Genomic DNA, 9,819 nt, shown 5'->3' with positions numbered 1-9,819 from the left:
ATGTATCTGTTTGATCTGTTGCCTCCAGTGTAAGATTAATAGACCACATTATCACTCCAGTTGTTACCGATAGTGATGGTAGTCTGGAGACCTGATCCTGTGCCATCAGTTTCCAGCTTCCAGTGAACCAAGGATGAATGTCACGGCGTACCCCTCATTGGACTACAGAATGCCCCAGGCTTCACATTTTTGTGAGTTTTTATCTACCTTCTGTGATAGCCCCACTTTTCTCCTATGGCCAGACACTAATATCTCCACTTGATTCAGAAGAATCCTCCAGTGAAAAATCAGGTTCTCAGTGTGTGAACTGGTAAAGTGGCACAAAATCAGAATGGATGAAATCAGAACTTATTTTCTTCTGCGTCCTAATATATCTATGCTCCAAATGTAAGGCTCACTCACTTTTAGCTAATAAAAATGTGTTTCAAATAATTTCTTTTATGTCTACTGCTGCTTTGGAAATGGCAAGCAGTAAACTCTGATAGTAGCCCGACTGTATGAGAGCTGAAGACACTGAGTAGACACTTCTGAATGAGGCTTATTGAGAGAAAGCCCAGACAGCATCTGCACACTTAAAAGCTGCTGGGAATCTCTGCATAGTCTGAGGTCTGCCTAGCCCTAGTTAGAGCCTTATAGTTTGTTTTAATTATGATTTTCCTTGCATGGGTGCAAGGCGCTCTGATGCAGTAATGCTATTGCAAGCTCCTAATGCAGATGTGTCAAGCTGTGCTGACAATGGCTTCATTCTTTGGACCCTGCCTATTACGAGATGGCTTTTTTTTATCGATGGGTATTAAACTCACTGTGTTTGCAGGTTTCTTTTGAGATGCATGAAAGGAATGAGGTAAAAAAGGATTGAAAGTATACATCTGTCATGAAGACTTGAAGTTATTTTCTTCCACACTGTGCCTATTTTAACTACTCAGATTGTAAACTCTACAAGGAAGAGGCTTTTATCCTTGGTTTTCACTAGGATCTCTAAATTTGCCAGTAATGCAGTTAAATAATAGTAATGTTACATACAGTACATTTATAAATACATATGGTATATATACAGCACAAATCTGTTTTGTAAATATCAAGGAATCTGCATTTTTTTATTCAGAGCTTTTTATCAAGGCAATCCTTTGGTAAAACTTAAAAGCACGTGAAATTTCCAATAGAAGACAAACCCCAGAAAAATAATGGAGCATGGATAGGGACAGAAAGGATGAGCAAATAATGATGTTTATATGTTTAGTATGGGTCAGATTTCAAAAGCAAATGGAAGAAACTTAAGCAAAACAGCATGTATTCCAAATTGGAATCAGCTACAATATTATGAGAAATCTGAGTACCTTCTATTGTAAATATTTATATTTTTGAATTTCCTTAGTAAACTGCCAGATGTGATTCCCCAAAGAACATAATTTACTCGTTTTAGGTTTTAGCTACGCTGCCTTTCAATTCTCCTGTGAGATCAAATTCTCACATTACTGAGAAATAGGGGGTTTTGTATTGCAGATCAAGGGGGAATACAATTCATACATGCATTACAGCATCATCTATTAATGTCTATCAGACTATATTGACTAAAATTAAACTTCATAGAGTATTAAAATCTGAATAAGATGCCAGAAAAAGTGCCACAAACCTCCCTGGAACAGAAATCCACTTCATATCCTCACCTAAGTAACTTCTGCACAGTCTTCCCTTTCCTAAATTGCTGCCTGTACTTCAACACAACTTCAAAGGGAGTACTTTATGCACCCAAAGATCAGGGGATTATTAGTGCAGGAATTATTCTACTCAAATTTACATATAACTTCCTATTCTGTCTCAATGTACCTGCAATTATTAGATTTCTGACAATATGCAGTCTATTGATTAGTCTTGCTCAAGCTGATGGGACAGACCCTGAATTCTGTCCTGCCAGTGTAATCTTGAGTTATTGTGTATCTGTAATTAATTCCTGTCCAATCTTTCATGCCTTAAATTCCATCTGCTGCCTACTTTCTCCACTCCACAGTAAGAATGCAGTGAGGCTTACATACCTTTGACTTAACTGCCTTGATACTTGCCCAAGAAAAGTCCTCATAACAAGTTAGGCTGTTATCGTTGCTTTGAGCTTTTAAATGGCAAACATGCAATTAACTTAAATGGCATAAAGTTTAGCATTTGTTTCTACAGGATGTTGCAACGGAAATGGAAACAGTGAAGACCGTATCAGCTCTCAGAGTTAGCAGTTTAAGGTGAGCTTTCTCAATGTATTCTCCCACCCTTTTTGATATTCTTAACTTTGATCCAGGAAGGTGTAACTGGGCATTAAATTATTGAACAAGCTGCCACAATTGCACGTGCTTTCCAACATCACTGATAACATCCTGTTCTGTCATGTTTGGCATGTCTATTTACAATGTAAGTTCTTTAGGTCAAGGACTGTCTACAGCTCCCTGTTTGTATAGCGATTACTAAATCTTTGTCCATCTTGATTAGTACCTAGACATTACTATAATAAACAAGGGCAATAACAAAGCAGTTAGGAATCTTCAGTCACCTCAGATTTGAGCCAGAAGCATAAAGGCAAGGCCTCATTATCCCTATTACCATTCATTCAGTCTCTTCAAGGTAAGTTCTTGAACATCACAAGTCATTTCTCCCTTCCTCCCTCCCAGAAATCCTCACCACCTTTTTCTGTATGCCGTTAAAAATCAGGTAAGAGAATGACCTCAATAGCTCTTGTGAAAAATCTCCTGAACCCCTCCAGGTCCAGACAACAACACAAACACAGAAAGGTGGTGGTGGGGGGGGGAAGAGTTTCTAGTTTTGATCAAAACAGCTGCAGTTTGAAAGGATTAGATTTGGTCTACTGTCCTGAAGAGGTAAGAATTGGACAGTGGCTCTTTATGATTTCACAGCCCTCTGTGTAGGCTGCCAAAGTAAGCATGTTTTGGATGAGTGTCTGAAAAAGGGGAAAAAAAGTGCTGGCATCAAAAAAAGTTTTGCTGTCCACCTCCAGTCCTAATAGTTTTCTTTTAATCTTTAGCCAGGGCATTGAAATAAAATCCTACTACATTAAAAGCAATCAAGTGATCATATGTTGGACTGTATGTGACTTGAGATTTGCCCCCTTTATGAGATGAATAATGTTCATGGAATCTCATTATAAGCTGAGAAGTCACCACGGAAATTTTTATTAACTTGCTCTCCTCTTTACCCCCCAAAAGTAACTTGTTCCTTTCTACAATTTTTTTTCTTCTTATGATGACATGTGAGGATTAAAGCAAGGAGGGCATACATTTACTTGGAATAATACCTAAGAATTCTTTCTAATTATCCTACTCTATTTTAGTTCCTTAGAACCCTTTTTCACTGTCATATGGTCGTATAAGTGATTTTATGTGTCCTGTTCTGTGGTTACAGATATCAATTATAAAAAGAAAAAGCACACTTTCAGCTTCTGCAATAGAGCTTGAAAGCACATGATGGAGAACCAAAATCCCAATGCTATACATTGTTTTTGCAGGTTTTTTCCTAGTTTTTTTGAAATCCATCCTCCCACCCCCACATACACATGGCAGCGTTTGTAGATTTTCAGCCTTGGGAATGTTAGCAGCTGAATCTTGTGTAACCTTTCCACTTTAGGGCATGAGCTCATCAGCTTGTACAGATAAACCACTGCTGGGCACTGGTCAGTGTGAAGTGAGGAGACCATGGGAAAACAAACAAGCAAACGAAAAACAGTGTCCTTTGGAAAGTATTATCTAATAAACAGACAAAGGGCAGTGATTAATTTGCTGCTAGGTGACATCTTAAATCAAATACCAAATGACATTAACATTTTGTCCTTTAAAAACTCAGTATTCTCTGTAAGGACGTTATACACACTTCCATGACATGGTGCAAATAGGGGGGTGAAGGACAGCTTGCCCTTCTAAACTCAACTTGGCAGTTTCAATTTGGTGTTACAGTTTTCATTTTCTATTCTGTAACTGTTAGATAAATTTTGCAGTTTTCACAGCTTTCTGTGTTCAGACTCAGAGGTGACTTCACTTCGATGATAAAAGTAATACTTAGTTTTTACACAGCATCTAGCAAAAGTAGAAGACCATGCGCTACACAAAGTAGGTCAGTATCATTATCCTGTTTTACCTAAGGGAAAAGTGAGGCTCCTAGAGGTGAAGAAATTTGCCTATGTTTATTAAAGTATTGGTAGCTTTTTTTTAAGGAGGATGTTGCAGTTGATCTGTCCTGATTTTTGAACAGGCAAAGTGTGGTTCTTGGTGATTGTGTGCAAATCACTGAATCCTTCTTTCCTTCATGTTCTTGTCTATTTAAAATATTGATGATATTTTGATTTTGATTTTAAAATACTGAGGATGATTCAGAGGAGATTAATAAGGTTAAATTTATAAGTAATGGTGAAGTGCTATAAGATCTTTGGCTAGGAATTGTTTACTGAAAGGCAAAGCAATATTATTATTCTTATACAGCATTCTGAAATACTGATACTAAGCCCAGAGAGCCATGACTGCCTACTTACATCAACATAATTCGATCAATGAGGTAAAGAGGGATATTTAAAAAACCTCATGTGTTTATCACCTCCCATGCTGCTCTGCTGTGGCACTAGCAGCTCCTACATTTGCAGCGTCCTCTTGATTTGGATATTCCCTACATCAGATTCACCTTGATAGCACATTTGTAATGTGCTGAGTTGCTTTCCTGCAATGCGAGTCCTGGAGCTGGAAAGAGACGGCTGCACTGCGCTGCATCCGGTGGTAAATACTCCTAAAAAGCATGTTCCTACAGTCAGTCATCTATAAGTCATGATCATACAACCTCTCCTAATGTTCCTACTGTGGATCTATGCTGGTCCTACCAGCAACAGGACTAGCTAGCCCAGATGTCCCTGTTCTTCACTGAGACCTCACACACACCTACTTCCCTTTCCTGAAACAGCATCCCAGGGAGCAAGATGGATCGCACTAGTCCATGCCTAGACATCTGTTTGGTTTGTGTTTGGATAAACAGCTTTTCACATCATACTGCCAGGCCCTTTGTAGTGGTTTTGGCTGAATTGGCCAATGACCGGCAACAAATGCTTTCCCCGCACCTCTCGCACACAGAGAGGAGAAGGAGAGATATAGAGATATACGAGTTTAGAAGGAATAAAACTACTTTAATGGAATATTAATAACATAAAAAGGAAATAATGAAATAGATACAATGTATACAAAACCATATCAAGCTCCCAGGGTGACATCACCAGCAGGCACTGGGGAAGTCCCAGACTGGACTCAGCGATGGGTGGGAACTGGATTCCGGATCTGGAGTCAGGAATGCACAGATCCGGATAAAAGGCAGATGAACAGATAGGGTCCTCCTCAGCCGTCAGCCACTGAAGAAAGAGCTGACCCTTTGATCCCTCCGCTTTTATACTGAACATGGGGCAGATGGGATGGAATATCCTGTTGGTCAGTTTTGGGTCACCTGTCCTGTCTGCTCCTCCCTGCAGGTGGGGCCCTCTACGCTTTTCCGTTTCCAGCCCTCCATGGGGCAAATAACAAAATTAGCAGACCTTGGTTGTTATAGCGATAAGTATAAGCTTGCAGAGAAGTGGAGAGAGAGGAAAAAAGCAGAGATGGGCAGGTTGAACCGAGGATGGGAAGTAGTTACTCATCAGAAATGTGAACGGGATTGAAGTGACGGGATGCAAACTTTAAAAAAGTATTTAGTCCCCGGTTCTTACTGTGAGAGTGCCATAAAGGTACAGGGGAAGAGGCAAAGAACTGGTGAAATAAATGTTTCTGGCAGGTGTGTATGCCTATGTTTTCCTGTGATCAGAAATTCTTGGCCATGTTTTGTAGGGTTTTCTCAAGAAAGGCCTCGCATAGCAGAGTGGTAATACATAGGTTCTACATTTAAAAGGTAGGGCCAGCATCAACGCTCCTTAGTTTACAAGCCCCTTCCCAGCTTAATCCTTCATGGAATAAGAAAGTGTGGCCATGGCATGCTTTCTCCATGATGTTTTCCATCAGGTTTTGATCACTCTTACCCACTGGGCTGGTGTGCAATGACCTCTCACCCATTTCCTGTTCCTCTCCCCAAATTGGAGATTAAGTTTGATATCAACTCTCATGTGATGCCAAAAGATCCCATAAAGGGATCCCACCTTGTCAAGAGCTGTGTAATTTTCTGGGTTACAGGTGAGCGGCACACAAGGGAGAAGAGGAGGAAATTTGGACAAAGCTGGCTTTAGAGGTTTATTTTGTCTAGAATATAAAGACCAATTTTCTAAATAGAGCAACCGCTGGAGCAGATGATATTTTGCTCTACTGCTATCCATACGGAGGCCAGGGGTCCATGGAAGTGAGGGGATCGCTTTTACTGAACATGTGGAACCTCTCCTAAGGTTTCTACTGCAAACCTGCAGGTTTGGTCATACCAGCAGCAGGACTAACCAGCCCAGACGTCCCTGTCCTTTGCTGGCTTTCTGCTGGGACCTCACACCCACTTACTTCCTGTCTTGAAAGAGCAGCCCAGGAGGTATGGGAACAGTGGGGGCCGCAGGAGGGAATTCGCTGCTCTGTGGACCCCAAGTAGTAGGCAGATTTTGATCCCTATGATGAAGAATGAGCCTTCCCACTGAGAAGGTGGAGTGCTGAAAAAGGAGAGGAACTCCTGTTCCTAATGGTAGCCCTTGAAATTCCCACTAATCACTCCCTCATCTTCTTCCCAATTTGCCTTTTACTACACAGCCCTAGAGATCCCACTGGTTTTTGTCTGTTCTCTTCTCCATAGCCTCAGAACCTACTTAACATTGCACATTTGAGTGTTGCATATACCATGGAGGTATCTCCAGCGATTTCTGAATGAACTTGTTGGTGCATAGTACGTAATTTTTGTTCATTTTACTTAGAATTGACTTATTACTCAGTGGTGTCATGCATGGGAAAATGCCTTGTTTTGGTGACAACATCCTGTCACAAATGAAGCTCCACATGTAGGAAAATGAGTCACTAGAATCCAGTGTTTTTCATAGGGTGAGGTGAAACTGTCATCTAGTGGTCATAATAGGTGTTCCTGAATTACCATTTTCATTTGGATATAGCTGGAATGTTTCTTATTCCCAGTATGTATCACCTGAAAATACTAAGCTAAAAAAAAAAAAAAGAAATTATATCTGAGAGACTTTAGGTGAAGGGAAAAACCCTAGAATCTTTGATCAAGAATAAACAAATTTATAACTTCGTGCAGCAAGGCTGTGAACTCCCTTTTCCCTCTCTCTCCCACAATTTACCGCGGTGACATATAGACTTCTGCCTTACTGAAGAGCTGTGGGAGGCAGAAGATCAAGATAACTGAAGCTAAAATAGGGCATCAAAAGAGCTTATCTTGTTAGGCATCCTACTAGATTCATTTTACAGGTCAGCCTCAATTTCAAATTTCCCCCAAAAAATAGTAGCGACGCTTCACCCTAGTTCATCCTAGAAGGTCAAGTTTTGTTACAGCATGAGAGTGCAATGATAGTGTTTTCAGTTGGACAAGCATTGGTTGTAAGGGAGAATAGCCTTCAGCCTAAAGGTGTAGGTCTTCTGTTGTGCATCAACTTCAGCAAGTTGTAGTAAACCTGCAGGGATATATCAAGAAACAACAGACCCATGAGTGGGCACAGCCTCAGGCTCCTAGATCTTTGAGTACAGACCTCTTTATATAAAAGATACTCTGCAGCAAGTATGTTGATAGTCAGAAGAGCGTGCATCTCCTCACTATGGGCTTGTTAATGTATTAGTGTTTTACAGCTGACTGATTGCTAAAGCTAATACTAACATCTATCTAGACAATAATGACTGGTGTTCAAAGAATAAATGTGAAACAGCAGGACTAGTACACAGTGTAATAAGAGTGTGCTCTTACAAAGAGCAAAAACTGGCAGAGCAAAGTGCAGTCTTACGAGTTTGATGACTCAGGCTAGAATACTGCTGCATAGCATTAACATTTGCCTCTAGTATCTGTGATACTGTGGACAGAAGCAGGCGCGATTCTCAATTTTTTGAGAGATTCATGTGTACTGATCAGTGAGGAAGCTTTTATGCAAGCTGTGCCTTTTGGAGCAAATTGGCTAATATAAGTCATAATACTTAGCAAACAAACTTCCCGTCTATCTCAGTTTGCCGATTCTGTGTATGATTTGAATTATTTTCACAAGGTGTTGGAGCCCCAGTTTTGGATTAGGATCCCTTTATTCAAGGTGCTTGCAAACTCAGAACCTCAAGATAGCATCTGACTTAAAATGCCTTCAGTTTTAAGTCTATATTGAGGGGCAATGCTGACAGAGCAGATGATGAGAACCATAAGGGAATTACAAGACAATCTGCTCTATGTAATTAGCAGTAATTCCAGTATGTTCACACCCTAAAAAATGTAATTTTTATTGTACAGGTGTTATTGCAGAAGTTAAGCAAAGACATTGAAAAAATGATGAGGTACTTTTCTGGATGCTTATGCGGTTTCCTAACTGAGGAGTGTCCCATCTGACGTAAATGACAAAAAGCACAAGGTGAATTATTTTTAAATTTAACATGTGGTCAAAGATAGGTGGCATCTATATTCCATCAGAGAGAAATGGTTTCTCAATAATGAATGCAAGGGACAACAAGTTAGGCTAGGGAGCCTTTCTTACATATTCGGTAGTGAAAATTCTTTGCTCAGTATTTTCTGTGAATAGGTTTTGGTCTGACTGCATAGCTTCTTTCTGTCCAAATGTAGTTTTTGAGCTTTCTTTCTAGTTATGACTAAATGCATTGCGTACTTTTCTTTCCCTACCAGTATGAATCAGTTTTTGCTCTGCCTATAAAGAATTTAGATTTTTTTAAATTTCTTTTGATAAATGTTTTTTTGAAAAATATTCCTTTAGCATTCCCATGCCAATACATTCATTCTCTAGATTTGTATGAGGAAGTCCCTGCTACCACTAGAGGCAGGTGGCTATGTCAATGCTCATGTGAAAGTCATCCAGCTCTAATGTGAAACTTAAATTTCTATTGCCAGTAGGATGAAAATAGAAGATACTGAAGTCATTTTAATTCATAACTGGACGTAAGCTGGGCAGAACGACAGAGCAGTCCCACACTGAAACAGAAGGTCTGTGATGGACAGCAGGATTACAAACTAGACTGTAAGTAGTAAACCACAAACACGAGTAGGTGATACTGGCAGGAGAATGTAGTTGTAAGTTCTGAAACCTGTTGGGATGCAGAGACAGGGTAGTTTTTGAAACACCACTTTTAATGGATTCTGTTGTTAGGAAAGCTGTTTGAACCAGGCAAGTGGTGATATAATGACCCTTCTGCAAAAATTTTCAATTTAATGAAATCTTACACATTGCTGTAATGGGTGATGAGGGGCTTGACTTTTTTCCCATGAATTTCCGGTTAGAAAGGCACAAGAATTAATGTATGTACAGAAGCTATGTTCAGTCTCAGGATTTGTAGTGCATCTATTTTTTAGTATTGCCAGTGCCATCTTAAAGAATAGGCCTTTGGTCTGAAGGAGGCCTGCTGCACTTCAGCGAGCAGTTCCTCTGTGGATGCACAACAGCACAGAATCTGCTAACTTGCTCTGCATGTGAGCTCAGTGCTCAGGACTCTCTATAGTCATAAGATAACCATGATTATTGACTGCCTGATTAGAGCCGGAATGCCAGTTGTAAACTGTCAAGAGACTGGAATATGTGTGTGAAGATAAAAAATAGCAGTAAAGGTGGGAGATGATACAAATTAAGCAAAATTAAGTGTTGCAGCAAGAGATAGCATTGGTAAATGTGGTTAAAGCCAA

This window comes from Larus michahellis, chromosome 1 (genome assembly GCF_964199755.1).
Source record: "Larus michahellis chromosome 1, bLarMic1.1, whole genome shotgun sequence".
Lineage (NCBI taxonomy): Eukaryota > Metazoa > Chordata > Aves > Charadriiformes > Laridae > Larus > Larus michahellis.
This window is presented reverse-complemented; position numbering follows the sequence as displayed.